This window comes from Emydura macquarii, unplaced genomic scaffold (genome assembly GCF_026122565.2).
Source record: "Emydura macquarii macquarii isolate MOO-44397 ecotype Brisbane River unplaced genomic scaffold, CSIRO-AGI_Emac_v2 contig_1451, whole genome shotgun sequence".
NCBI lineage: Eukaryota > Metazoa > Chordata > Testudines > Chelidae > Emydura > Emydura macquarii.
The window spans coordinates 23577268-23591538 of record NW_027131588.1 but is presented as its reverse complement, the minus strand read 5'-3'; positions in this window follow the sequence as shown (position 1 = coordinate 23591538).

The following is a 14271-nucleotide window of genomic DNA, read 5'->3' as shown; positions in this document are numbered from 1 at the left end:
CACATACCTATGTCAGGACAGTCTCCATAGTGCAGACATACCGTTAAACACCAGGCTTCTCTATAGTCTTTAACTCGACCTGTTAACTCAGGTTCAAACTGCAACTGCCTTGTCTTCCTTGCAGCGTCTCCAGTCGCTCCCATCGCCCCACAGGGTTCCGCGGCCAGGAACACGCTCTTTATCACAGCTGCACCCGGGGACAGGCTAGAACCGGCTAGTTTGCTGATCAGCTTGTTCCTTGTCTTTCTGTTCAGCAAAGTCTTGCTAAGGGGTTCCTTGGCAGTCCAGGTACAGTCCAGTGTAGCATAGAAACACCAACTTTGGGCCCGCTCACAAAGCTGTTGCACTCTCTGTTAGCCTTTGGATGGAATAGATGGAAGCAGCTGGAACCTGTCTTTTGGGACTAGGTTTAAGTCTCCATCTTTAATAGTGTACCCCACAGGTGAGTGTGGCTTACTATCGATCTACCTGTCTTTCAATCCATCCCCCACACCCGTCTAGCTATCCCCATACTCGCACCTCTATTTATCCAGCCAGCCAGTGAAACTACCTGCAGAGTAAGGTACGATTCAGCTTGACTAAGGGGATAGGAACCTGGCCTTGAACTCTTAGGAGAGACTCCTTCATCCGTCACTGAACCTCCCAGAACTTCATTCACCCACCAGTCCCACCGCAAGGAAACGCAGAGCAATGAAACAAGGGTGCTGCAACCTGGCGTGCAAGTGGATTGATCTGTTTCCACGATTCTCATTGATGTCAGCGGGAGTTTCTTCCTCTAACCGCCTGCCCGATGACTTGACACTTTGCAAGGATCTGAACCCCGAGGGAATTTGGGTTCAGGTTATAGGCTCAAGGTTCAGTGAAGTTTGACCCAGAACCCAGCCTGTGCTGTGATCAGAGTAGTGCAATGCAAAGTTCACAGTGGCACTGAGCTGCCCCAGGACAGTTCACAGTCCAAGGGGCTGCCCTGGGAGCACAAGCCCATGATGAAGAAGGCCTGTCCTTGCCCGCAGCTGGGCTAATGCAGGTGTCTCCCACCAGTCCAGCACCCACACAGGTCTTTGCATTGATTTGAAATGGGTGTGGGGCCAGGCCTTGGGTGCAGTGCTGGCCAGGAGGTGCGGAGAGCCCTGGCGTCTATAGAAGAGTGTAAATCCAGGAATTCTGCAGTTCATAGTGGTGTAAAACTACAGGCATTGAAACATATCTGCGCTGAACTGCGGCAGAACTCCTTGCAGCTTACCTCAGGGAGAATTCCAGGGGCCGGGTTTGCTATTCCCTGCTCTGTGCTAGAATCCCCCGCGCCCAGCTGGCTGCTGCAGGTTGCCCGGGCGGATGAACGGTTTGAGTGGCCAGTCTGGGTTAGCTCATTGTGCCTCCCCCCTCTGTTTGCTCTAGCTCCGCGCTGTTGTGTAACGTTTCTATTTAAGTACCAGTTTCAAGGTCGAGTTAAAGTCAAGCTGGGAAGGAGCTCCTGTGATGGCGTCTTCCCTGCTTCCCCAAATCTGTTCTGCCTTGCAGGCTGTGTCTGCAGGAAATGCAGATCCCAGACTCGCCTAGCCCCGGGTTGTGATTTTAAATAGTGATGTGATGCCATAAGGATCAGCTCCCGGGAGAACCCTGGGATAAAGCAGCTACCTAGACAGAGCGAGATTAAGCGATCCAAGGCAGTGAGTCTGCAAGATAGAATTGAAAGGGTCAGAAGTTTAATTTCTGTAACCCCCTGGCAGACTCCCAGGAGGGACTCCGCCTGCTAAAATAATGCCACACGCTTTCCCAGCAGCGGATCTGAGAGACAGTGAACACCCACCAGAAGTTCCTGCTTTACTGAAGGAAAACAAACTGTATTTCCCAAACTGCCGGGCTAATCCATATCTGACTTGCGCAATATCTAACAGACAGGCAGAGAGATCCTTTCCCCAGCATGGACTCCCATCCCCTCTGCATGTCTTGCAGGGCAGCCGTCTAATGGCTGGAGCCTGTTTTAGTCCCAGAGCGGGTGTGCTTGTGTGCGGAGGAATCACTGCAGCTGCAATTTCCTTGCCAAACCACTCGCTGGAGCTCAGCCAGCTGTAGGAGCCCGTTCTGTCTGTTCATCGTGCCAGTTACTTCGATATTTCTTGGTGACACTTCATTTCAGAAACAGTAATAGGGGGGAGCTGTTCCCCTCCCCTCCTACGGAGCCTGTCCCAACGGGACCGGCGCTCAGAGAGAGTCTTTCCCTTGGCTCCCAGGTGTTTGGAATCAGGCATTACCCCAAATTCCTCCCTGAGGGTGCTTCTGCCTCTGCCCCTCTGCGGGGGCTGATCCTGTGTCTGCACTGAGCCTGGCTTCCACGGAGGAAGGGCATGTGAGAGCCCGACGCTGCTCTTAATGCAGCCCAGGGGAGTAGGATCAGGCCTGCCGTGACCTGCCCCAGTGTTCCCAAGGATGGGAGAAGCTTCTTTGCCGAGTGACTGAACAACACAAACTGCAAAGATGCTGGGCCCCAAATACACTCTGCCCTCCCTGCTTCCAGCCAGCGCACAAGAGGGAGGCCGTGGCCCTTTACATTCACAAACAACAGCTCCGCTGCACAGTAGGGCTGTTTGGCAACACACCAGGCATTCTGGGAGTTTTGCCTGAGTAAGGACTGAATGATGAGGCCCAGAGTTTCTAAATCACTTTGGCCTAGATATCTACGGTATTGAGGCACCTACCTCCGGATGTAGGCTTTTGAGATCTGTTGTCATGAAGGCACCATACAAACATGCCAGACGGGCTCACGGTGCATTACGTACTAGGTTTACAACAGCAACAACGATTCTCCCCAGGAAGGCTGCACTGAATACATTCCCCAATCCTAAAAACCATATGCACAGCCACAGGCAGACTGGCAGGCTCGCTATCAGCTACCCCGATGATTTCGAAGCAAAACATTGGTGGAAGAAATTATCAACTAGAGAGAGAAAATATGTCTAGTGGTGATGGAAGGGTAAATAAAGAAGGGCTTGAAGAGTAATGGTACAGAAGTTACAGCTAAAGACTGTACTCCCTCCTCCAAAGCAGATTAGTGATTGCTATTATTAATTATTACACACACCTGCAAGCAGGAGCGGTGCCCCATGTGGCAGGCCCTGTACCTGCTTTAATAACATACACCGGTCTCAGTGGTGCTCCAACTTGTGCCCAGTGCTCGCCGGCGGAAATCAGCCTGCCTACCAGCTGAGGCCCACATTTCTCTGCCTTGTCAAAGAGCTGCCGGGCTGACACAGGCTGGGAGGGGTTTGATTGATTTGTTACTTTCAGCTGGGCACTTGGTGGAGAAATGTCACCGGTAGGAGCTGTCCCCGTTCCTCTGGGGAGGACGAGGCTCACAGAACCTGCCGGGTGGCAAAGCGAGATAAAAGCAACCCCAGCGGAACGGTCGTGTGGCCCGAGATAAACTCCGAGGGTTGCAAGCGAAGCCCAGACTTTAGTCGCCTATTCCTGGCAGACACGCTCTGCTGACAGAGCCGCTCTCGGGGACGGCACACTTTTATCTGCGCTAAAAAAACATTCTGCTCCTTAGAGGAGCTAAATAGGAGCTGCGATGGGGCTCAGTCTCTGTGTCACCCTTGGGAGCGTGCTCAGCTCTGTGTAACGCGATGCTGCAGGGGAAACCCCTTTGCAAAGGAAACTGGCCTCTGAGTTGCAGGTCCCAGGCCCATGGGTCCCTCCCCACCCACCCATCCACAGCGGGGAGCCCCTGTGTCCATACGGGGCGAGAAGGGGTTCAGCTCCCCTCTGGAGGGCACCCTGGAATGGGTGTGGATGGGACAAGCCTAGGGCTGCGTGAACTTTCTGCCTACCCCTGTAAGGCGCTTTGGGGGCTCTGGTGCTATAGGGAGCCCCAGATGCGTGACCATTGCAGGAGCCAGAGGGGCTGGGCTGCAGCTCAGAGATTACACCAATGCCCCATGCTTCCTGTGGGTCATGGCAGAGCTCTGCTTAAAGGGCCAGAGCCCATGGGGGCAGCACGCCATGGCTGCCCCATAGGGGGGCAAAGGGATCAAGGCCTTCCGAGCTGTCCTGGCAAGACAGAGGAGAGAAGGGGGCACCAGCAACCAAACTGGAACGGGGAGGTGAGAAGGTGGGAATGCTGCTAGGGAGACAGCATGAATGGGCGACTAGCCGTGCGTGTTTGTGTGCATACAGCACCTGACACAAGGTGACCCTGACCCCTGACCCACAGGAATGGCTGCCTATGCCCAGTTTTTCCTGGGCTGAGCCCTGTGGGCTGCATGGGGACAAAGGGGCGCAAGATGCCTTTTCCATGCTTCCCCTTTGCCCATTGGCAGTCCCCGCACTCCCTTAGCACCCTGCAGCCAATCCACTGGCATAGAGGGGCTGGGCAGACCTGGTGAGCTAGAAAATGCCCTGGGGGAAGAGGCCCCTGTCGTAGGGGGACGTGGCTATGAGAAACGGAGCATGACCAGGGCACCTCCTGTGCTCCGACATCCCCTGGATGCCTGAACAAGTCCCTGGCCCACGGGCAGCTGGGCACAGAGTAGCCTAGCATGTGCTGGATTCAGAATTCAGGTATTAAACCCCCACTTCCCTCCACTGGATTCTGCCTCTGCAAGGGACCAGGGAGGCTCACAGGCCGGCCTCCCCAACGGCCATCAATGGATGTGGCTCCATTAGCACCCGAGGAACCGTGCTGATTTACAGCACTGGGGATCCAGCCCGTTACCCTGGAGTATAAAAAATTATCCCAAACAGCTTCCAGGAGCCGTAGGTTCTCGTACATTTACCCGTGTAACTCACGCCTTTCGTACGCTTCTCCATCAATCTCACAGCTGCCCGGGTGGACCGTGTTCTCCCCTGTCTCCAGGAGCTTGCTCTTCTCTGTATTCGTATGAAGTCCCACTTCAGCAGCTTCCATTTTTACGTTCAGAAACCGTCTTTTCCAAGCTGCTCCCCAGTATGACTATGTCACTGGAAAAACCTGCCTCTTCCAGCGTCTCTTGCCTGGACAATACCAGCATTCCTCTCATAGAGTCTCGGATAATGCACGAGACGAGTGGGGATACCGTGAAACCTGGCCTGGTGCCGTTAACACCTGTACACCATCCCATGAGGCTGCTGTCCGTGGTTGGTGTGACAGGCTATACTGGGAGATCTGGACCCCTGAAGCCTGGGACGAGCTTTCCCAAATATGCTTGTCTTTTGTTCTTCTTTGTTAGCATTCCCGGCTCAGGACGGAGGGTGGCTTTCTGCACCCAAGGAGCAATCGATTGTTTCTTTCTCTCTCAGGGCACAAACTCGGTGCTTCAGACACAGTCACGGCTCGCCTGTTTGCACACTACCTGGCCGTCTGTATGACAGACTGCCACCCCATGCATCCTGGCACGTGCGTGGCCTAAAATAATGCCCAGTCCTGTGATTTCTACAGATGAATTACCTTGCTATGCCCGTGTCTCGTTAAAGAGCGTCTCCTAATCTGTTTCCATAGAGACCTATTGCTCATATTGTGCTTCCACTTTAAGACTCTTTAAAGCATCTTTATCTTTCCATCTGTACCATTTTTATTCTTGGAATTAATTGTACATTTGTTAGCAGCAGGGCAATGGGACCCCTGTCACAGGAGTAAACAATGCTAACTTCCAACCCTTGCTCTCCATTCTGGTGGGTCTGACACCACAAATACACAATTCCCTGTGTGAAATGAGAACCCTTTACACCCTGGAGCCTGGTGGCGCTTTTCCACTGAGATCCCTGCACCTCGTGTGGTCAGTCACCCATCTGGTGCTGGTGACTTATTTACTGTTTAATTTATCATTTTGTTACAAAACCTCCTCTACTGACACCTCCGTGTGGGGCAGTTCCTCAGATCTGTCACCTAAGAAGAGAGGCTCAGGTGTGGGAATCTCCATCACATTCTCTGCCGTGCAGACTGATGCAAAGAATTCATTTAGCTTCTCCATGATGGCTTTGTGCTTCTTTAGCACCTTCATCGCCAGTCGCCCCACGGACTGTTTAGCAGCTGCTTGCCTCTGATGTACTTGAGAAAAATGTGCTGTTTTTGTGTCTTCACATTCTTTTTGGCCTACCTAATTATACCCTGCCACTTGTGGGGTGATGGTGTATCATCCATGTTCCCCTTATAGGCGAGTTGTGTATTATTTAATGCAAAGTATGTCATGGAAGATATGTGTGGAATGCTCACAGCACCCTGAACATTATCGGTCTAGTAATGTCTGTTGTGATGCCACGTGTGTGGTTATGAGGCTTCGCTATGTACTAGTCCCAAATATGGGTCTCCTGGCTTGAGACAGACCTAGGCAAAACTCTACCGAGCTGTGGGTCGTTTGCGTCTCACTGAGGCATGCATAAAACAAACCAGCTCTTCCAGGAACCACGGACTAGCCTAGGCATGGATGAGGGAATAGTCATTGTACGGCCTCCTCCTCTTGAGTCAAGGACACTCTTTGTCACCTGACCCGGACGGAGGGGGTGTGAGGCCCCGGAGAGGGGGTGAAAAAACATGGTGAAAAGAGGAGACATTTTGCAGTCTCCTGCGTGCTCTCACCTCTGTCTACAAACACCACCGAGCAACTGAACTGCTGACCCGGGGAGAGCCTGGCTGGAGGCAGACCAGCCAGCCTGTGATGAGAATCTTCTACGACCGTGAGGTGGCTGAAAGTTACGCCTCGTTTAGAATGCAACTTGCCGCCTTTTTACTTTCGGTCAGATCCGACCTGCCTTCCCCTCACTTGTACTCACTTAATCTTTCTGTACTGAATAAATGTATTTGCTTTATCTGAAGCAGTGCATATGGTTTCAGGTGTGTAGACTCCATTTCGAGTGGCCAGGCTGCTGCATATCAATTTCGTTCATAAATTGACGAACTGATGCTGAGCTTGCATTGTTCAGTGAGCAGCTGGTAAGACGGAAGTTCCTAGGGTTGCAGCTGGGACTGGGGGTGGTTGCTGGGCTCATTCTACTGCATAATCCCATGAGTGGCTGGCCTGGAGCACTCACTCACTCACTGAGCTGAGAGCCGCTTGCTTGCAGGAGGTTGTGTGTGAACTGCCCACGAGTGGGGGTTCACACAGCTGAGTGAGACGGGCTCCAGGTAGGAGGCATTGGGAGGTGGGGGCGGGGTGACACAGCAATACACCAGCCCAGATTGCAGAGGGGAATGTCATTGACTTGCCAGACCTTATGCTCCTTTCTATATTAGCTTTGACTTCTCTCTCTAACCGCCTTTTACTCTGCATTATTTGGTTCTCTTACTATTGTGTGGTGATTTGTCTTGGCTTTTTTCAATTATTTGGGGTATACATTTAGTCTGAGCCTCTATGGCATTTTTTTAGAAAGTTTCCATGCAGCTTGCAGGCAATTCGTTCTTGGGACTGTTCCTTTTTAATTTCCATTTAACTAGCTTCCTCATTTGTGTGTACTTCCCTTTTTCAATAAATGCTAGTGTAGTGGGTTTCTTTGGCATCTTCCTGCTCCTACACACACACACACACACACACACACACACAGATGTTAAATTTAATTCCATTATGGTCGCTATTACCAAGCGGTTCAGCTATATCCACCTCTCCGACCAGATCCTGTGAGCCACTTAGGACTAAACCAAGAATTGCCTCTTCCCTTGTGGGTTTCAGGACAAGCTGCTCCAAGACGCAGTCACTAATGGTGTGTAGAAAGTTTATCTCTGCATCCTGTCCTGAGGTGACATGTATTCCAGTCAGTCTGGGGATAGTTGAAATCCCCCATCATTACCGGGTTTTCTGTTTTTGTAGCCTCTCTAATCTCCCTGAGCATTTCACCTTTTCCATCCTGGTCTTTTCCTATTGCTATACTCTATTATTCAAGCATGGCATTTCTAGCCATAGAGATTCTATGGTACTCTTTAATTTATTTAAGATTTTTACTACGTTTTACGCTATGCCTTTTTTCACATATCATGCCAGCCACCCCCCCCCACACACACACACACCTGTATGGCCTACTCTGTCATTACTGAATATTTTGTAGTACCATTTCCCATTCAGTAGCAGTGTCCACCAGGTTTCCATAATTCCTACTATATCCATATCCTCATGTAATGTCAGACACTCTAGTTCATCCACCTTAATATTGAGACTTCTTACATCTCGATACCAGCACTTTTAAAATATGTCAATGTTCAGTGATCTGCCTTGAGGTGATATAGTTAAGGAGCTCTGTGGTTGGCCCTGAAATAGAGGCCAGGCTCCAGGAAAGTGGCAACGTAGCCAGAGTACAATTCAGATTGAGTAACTGTAGCACCCCTGCTTTCTAACCAGGGGTGTCCTTTATACTGCTTGGCTGATGGAGCCTCCCATCTGCACTGCTCACAAACAGCCTCTAGCATGCGAGTCACTCCTGTGTGTGTGCGTGTGCGTGTGTGTGTGGCTGCCCGCCAGCAGCACCTGGGCTCGGACCAGCCTTGGTTATTTTGCAGGGTGACCTCAACACCCCTCCAGGCCTAGGTTCCACACACACGCACACACACACACACACACACACACACACATGTATGCCCTGTGCTGCCCAGCCCCCTCCTGGACAGTACAAATTATATAACGTCTGTTATTGCTTTCACAGAAATAATGCACACACAACTTGCCACCCCCAAGGGTGGTTCCCAGACACTTCCATTCAAACACACTGCATTAGATGAAACACGTTTATTAACCACAACGAGACTAAGTGAGTACAAATGAGGCATAAAGGTCAAAAACGGTTACAAGAAAAATAAAGAGAAAACGCAACTGTTGCCTAACTTAACAAAGGATGTTAAATTCAAAGTAAGGTTTTCTGCCCACATGCTCTCAGCTGTCTTACTGACCAGCCTTCTCCGGTCAGGACCCCTGCTGCAGTTCAATGGCTGCTTCCTTTGTGCCTTCCGGTGCAATGAATCAAGGGGGGGGAGGAAGCACCTGGGTGTAGCTGCCCCTTTTTATAGTCCTGTCCCCCTCTTGAGAAGCACTTGTTCTAGCTGGCAGAGACACGCCTGGCAGTCTGTGTGGATGGGAACGCCATGTTTCTTTGCTAAGATATAGCTGGGGGTTTTTTTGCCTCTGCCCTCTTTCCTTGCAGAGAATGGCCATTTAACCGGTAATGATCCGTCAGCTTTCTTTACCCCTGGCTAAGGCGTCAGTTTGCCTTTCCTCTCTGAGAAACTGGTATGGCCACTTCACTCCCCACCCTTCTCTGGAAAACATTTTTTTTTAAAAGCCATGATCTCAGCTTTATGTTTATAGCATCACAGATAGCAAAGTGCATGGAGCAGTGTTCTATTATTGATCAGTAAACTACGAGCTTTTAAATGATTCTCATCTGGCGTACCTTGTACAAAAAATGATTACAGGTGCATGTAGGGTGTGGACACGGGTACATTCTGCCAGAGGGCTGGGGTTCTGGAAGGGGAGTTGGGGTGGGCAGCAGTGACTCAAGTTGCATTTGGTTTTTTTGGAGGTGGGGGGGGCTGTGGAGAAACCCAGGATGCTGCTACTCTGAAAGACGAGTGCGAGTCATGCAGGGCCTAGGAGGAATGGAAAATACCACAGGGCTGATGAGAATGGTGGGAGATGCTGTTGACTTGGAGCACCGCTACCCGGGAAGAGGTGAGGCTGCCCGTCATCTGGCAGGCTGTGTTACAAGAACTGAGCTACCAACAGGGCCACGGTGGCTGTCAGCTGGGGAGGCTAGAGGAGGAAAGCCTGCTATGCCTCACCCAGCTATAAGAGGGCATGCCCGCAGAGCACACTGCCACAGACTCTTCCCTAGCCACAAACCTTCATCAGCAGTGAGTCAAATGTAACTTTTGCTGCTGTCTCTAAGAAAGGCTGGGGAGAAATAACCCTCCCTGCTGCTGTGATGTGCTGACGGGGAAAGGGTTCTTCTAGTCCAGCAAAAACAAGGCCTCCAAATTCCCACATCTAGGACTCAAAGCAACAACCGCATTAGAGACCAATCCCAGCAATGCAGCCGGCAACTGCGCTGCTGCTGCATCTGCAGAACTGCAGATTTATAGCCCCAGCGTGCTCAGCTAAATCCCATTAGCCTGTCACAGGGACTAACTCACACTCCACTTCCTGCTCCAGAAAGCCTTTGCGTTTTTCAAAGCCTCCTGCAGCACCAGCAGCGAGGTGAAGTCAGAGCTTGACATGCATAATGAGAGAGTTACTTTGACTGGAGATAATCAGCATTATTCATACCTTGCAGCTTTATTTGCTGGGTACAGCCTGAGTAACTCTAGGAGACAAATGCTCTCTTGCTGTTTTGCTTGTCGATGCACAAAACACTTGCTACAAATGCATGATCAATAGTCACTGGAGTAAAATAGCATCATGCCTTATGTAAGACAGGGGACCTGCGTTACTCCAGTTTTCACCCAGTGTAACCCTTTTGTTTTCAATGGTGTTACCCATCTGGAATGAACCCATGGTGGATCAGGGGCATAGCCTGGGGGTTTAACATTTTATTAGATTTTTTTTAAAGCAAAAACATCTCCCCCACCCCCTGTCAATTACACCTGACTGCAGCGTTTGCAACAGCTAAACAATCCTGCACCAGTGTCTGGATTTTTCTGATCTGGTAATTTTCAAATGGATTCATTCAAACCCAAGAGCAGATGTTTCCCTCGTTAATATCTAGATCATGCTTTCTCTCTTTCCCCTACCAAGAAAGAGTCACCCCATCTTATCCTATTGCTTCAATTCCCAATCAGAACATTTCATAAAACATAGCACTTCCATCTAGTGACCACATTTTTCATTACACCTCATGTTTAATGGAAGCTGACTCCTATAGGCATTTGCTGTCCTGTAGCTAACCCTAAAATAACAGGCTGAAGGTGCTGGGCAAGTTTAAAATGTTACTTGAACAAATGGCTTTTTTATAAGGATACTGATGAGGAGCAGATACTGCTGTTCTGTCTGGCATGGCCAACCTGAGATGCAGCATCGCTGCTTGACTCTTACACACTGCTCTGCGCGTGTGCAACACACATATCTGTCCCATCAGCTGAAGCACTCATGCTTTGGCACAGTGCTATTTTTGTGGTGGTTTGTGAATATAACAATTACATCTTTTGTTTAAGCTATGAATTCTGTGGCTTTAAGTAAAAGTGAAATGTAGTTGCAACATCAATCCTACGTAGCCCAGTTTCAAGGGAGGAAACCTGCTTGATGACTGAGAAGAACCTACCCGAATGAAGGTTTCTTCCTCATCCGCTCAAGGTGAGGGTGACCTTTCTCCTGAAGCATTAGGTTTTACAGCCCTTCCTGATTTTTCAGAGAGGAGAGGTTTTTTTTGTCTGAATCCTTACAACTGGGGCACTGGATATTTTCATCCTCGCAAAGGTGCAGTCTTTTCTGAATCTTTCTCAGCTCTTGGCCTCCGTGACTCACCGTGGCAGTGAGTTCTACAGGTTGTCCCGGCGGTGGTAAAAGGAGGTTATTTAAAACTGTATAAAAACAGTTGCCACCTTTTGATCTCATTGCCTGTCCGCTTGGCTTTGTGTTATTAGACAGGCTGCACAGAAACGCTCCATCAGCCTGCTCTCTCTCATTTGTGACTTTGTAGACTTTGTCCCCTTAGTCAATCCCCCTCTACCATGAGTGGTCCCAGCCTTTTTCAATTCCTCTTTGTAAGGACGTCTCCCCAGGTCCCTGAACACTCTGGTTACCCATCTTTGGAGTCCCAACCTGGTTCAGATCTCTCCTTTTTCAGATAGGAGTGACCAGAAAGGAGCACATTCTGAGAGAGAGATGCGCGCGTGCGCACACACACACACAGAGTCTCTTTCTCTCTTCTCACAGATTGTGCCTGGCCAGGGACTGACTGACTTCAGTAGCAGGCAAAGGAGGCCAAAAGGGAACTTACTCTGGTCACCTGAGGAATTAATGACACACAGGTTGGTGGAGATAAAGAAATGACAGGTCTAGTTAAGCTGTGGAACTCACTGCTGTAAGAAGATGTCAGTAAGGCCAGGAGCTCAGCAGGGCTCCAGAAAGGATCCGAGATTTATTTATATGAGATTTAAATGTATATGGGTGCTTCAGATCGTAAACCAGCCGCTAGTTACAGGGCTTAGGAGGAACTTTTCCTTGTGGGCAGGTTATTCCATAACCGCCAATGCAGGACTGCTGGCACTTTCCTCCGAAGCAGCTGGTGCTGGTTACCCTCAGAGATGGGATACTGGACTAGATGGACCAGGCCTCTGGCCTAGTCTGGCAATTCCAGTGTTCTTTGTTGTGCTGCTGCACTCAGTTACCGTGCTGGGTAGTTTGGCAACAATCCACACACTAAGCAAACCATAAAGAAACCGTTATGTGTGCCTGGAAATATGGCACCCTGATTCCAACTCCCACTGAAAAGGATGAGTCCTTCTGAACATCTCTCTTCTTCTGTGACACTACAAATCACCATGCAAGATACTGCCGGGCCAGGTTTTCAGTGTTGGGTGTGCAGCATTGTTGTATAGGTGTGAAACAAGCTGCCTCAGGGTGCATGTGGCTGATCAGGCCCCAGAACTGGCTCTGTGCATGCACAAATTCCTGCTTCGGAGATCAGCGGCACCCAGGGCTGTGCTGAAATTCTCCTGAGGAGAAGCTCAGCCCAAAGCGCACGCTGATCGCATTTTGCACAGCCACATGGTCTATTGACAGTGGGGTCTTATTACGGTGTCTTAAGTGGGAGGAGCTTGTTTTGTGGGCAGGGCTTGGGCCCTGCATAAATTAGGTGCATGCAAAGCATCGTGTCGGCCTCACTTTGGAAATCGGGCGCTGGCGCTCATTCGGACAGCAGGACAACAGCTAGGCAGCTGGACTGGAAACAACTGGGCAGCGTGAAATTGGGCTGACATCAAGCAGGTTTTCTTCAAGGGATGGTTTAAAAACCTTTCCCTCCTTGTCCTCGGGTCAACCCTCTTCAAAGTTCAGCTCTGAAGCGGTTTCTTTCCCTCACTCATTTCAGTTCCTGTGTGCCCTCTGGCTGAAAATAATAACTAAGTAATTGCTCATTTAAATACGATGCATTGCTTCTCCTCTCAGCACAGTAAACAGGCCGAAACAGAGAGAAAACGCACTGTCTGCCAAATGAAGCGTAGGGCATGAAGCTAAAATGACGCACCGTCTCGGGATGGAAATTAAAGCTAGAACAGTGATCTTAATCTTTCTGCAGCATCGCTGGGTTGCTCCAAACACACAAACAGCTCCCGGGGAAAAGACAAACCCAGGGAGGTGAAGGCAGGATCTGGTTAGGGCCGAACAATGAGTTTCGATGTGCTGTCCTGGGTGAGTGGGATTAGTTGATCCTGTGGCTGTTTGCGATCCAGTGGCCTGGGAGGCAGATGGAAGGACTGATTCATTTCTCATTTACCCTGGCTAAGGCTCAAGCCTGTCTCTAGCTATTAGGAGTTAAGATGAGACCTTCACAGGGGTGGGGGGTGGATTATCCCACATCTGCCTATTGTGGGGTGCTTGCACCCTCCTCTGAAGCATCTGGCGCTGGCCACAGTCAGAGGCCAGGCACTGGCTCAGATGGACTTCAGTTCTGCTCCAGTTTGCAGGTCCTCTGGTGTAAGTCAGCAGTTACGCCTGCTGTAAACCCGGGGAGGGGAGATGGTGGGTTCAGAATGGAGTGGGGGAGGCCAGACACTGAGACCAGGAGGGGAGGGAGCAGAGGGGCCTCATTCTGAAAGGGGGAGGGAAAGCCCCATTCTCTTCCCGGTTCCACCCCCACCCATCTGAGCACTTTGAAAATATGACCCACCCTGAGGCAGACCGTGACCTACGGCCGCCACCAGCTCCCTGCCTGCCCCGTTATTGCAGCCCCTGGCTAGGGTGCAGATAAGCCCCTGCCACTGGGCTGCGATCCCTGGCATGGGCTGCTCTGCTGGCCCACAGCTGTGCCACGCTTTAAGGTTACTCCGTGTCAGCTTCGGCTACTCCTTGTGGTAGCCCCTGCGCAGAGCTCGATCCAGCCCAGGAGACTGCGGGTGAACTAAAGAGACAACTCCGCCCAAAATACCTATTTAGAAAACACTAGGTAGGTCTGAACCACAGCCCTGCGTCCCAGCACCCCGGAACCGCAGCCCTTCCAGGCCTACCTGCCTCTGAGGGGCAGTTACAAAAAGAACCCGGCATCCCTGGAGTACCGAACCGCGCCGCAGACACTAAAGCAGCGTTTCAACCCAGCCCGTGCTGGTTGCATGGCAAGTAGCTAGGAGAAAACAGGTGCCAGGCCCTTTCCCTCACTTCTACC